Source organism: Phyllobates terribilis, unplaced genomic scaffold (assembly GCF_046119375.1).
Source record: "Phyllobates terribilis strain yellow unplaced genomic scaffold, ASM4611937v1 Scaffold_5__5_contigs__length_657084704, whole genome shotgun sequence".
NCBI lineage: Eukaryota > Metazoa > Chordata > Amphibia > Anura > Dendrobatidae > Phyllobates > Phyllobates terribilis.
In genome coordinates this window covers 163260555-163261279 of record NW_027362765.1, presented here as the reverse complement: position 1 = coordinate 163261279, position 725 = coordinate 163260555, and positions in this window count along the sequence as shown.

Sequence of the window (725 nt, the reverse complement as noted above, 5' to 3'; positions counted from 1 at the left end):
ATCGTTGTAACTCCATGTCCAACTTAAAGGTATTAAACCTCATCGTTGGAGAGAAAGTAAGACCTTTTTGTAGTACAGATAATTGGGCCATGTTTAGAGTCTTTGAAGAAATATTTACCACCAAGTGGGGCGCGTCTGGGACCTGGTCACTCTGCCGTAGTCCGTACTGTCTCCGATGCCTGCCACCCCTCCTCGTTTTCTTCTTGACGGGTATCTCCGCGGATGACCTAAAAAACGAGAGGGATTAGTGAGCCGGTCCCGTCTCTCAGGTTCGGAGCCAGAGGAGGACGCGTTGGTCGAGAGGTCGGTGAACCGTGACGAATGGCCACCCGGTGGATATCGTTCCTGCCACCGGTACACCCTGTTCGCCTCGTAGTCCTCTGCGTCGCGCTTGAACTTGGCCCTTTTCTTGGATTCAGTATCTTTCTTATGCTGGTCAACGTTGGATTGGATTCTAGTTGTCAGGTTGGACCAATCATCCGGTGGTAGAGTCGAGGTGAGTTGTGATTCTGTACTGGTGATAAGCTCCTTCGTAGATGATATTGCTTTATGCAGGTAGTCGACGGTCAATAACATAAGATCAAAGGAGCATTTATTCAGGATCTGTTCGAATCTGGTGTTATAGTCAGGTAGATCAGAGAAGAGAGTGGGTCTGAGTGGTACTCTAAGGCCCCTTGGGATCCTTTGTACTTTGAGATATTCAGTCAAGGTAGTGCAGTGTAGTT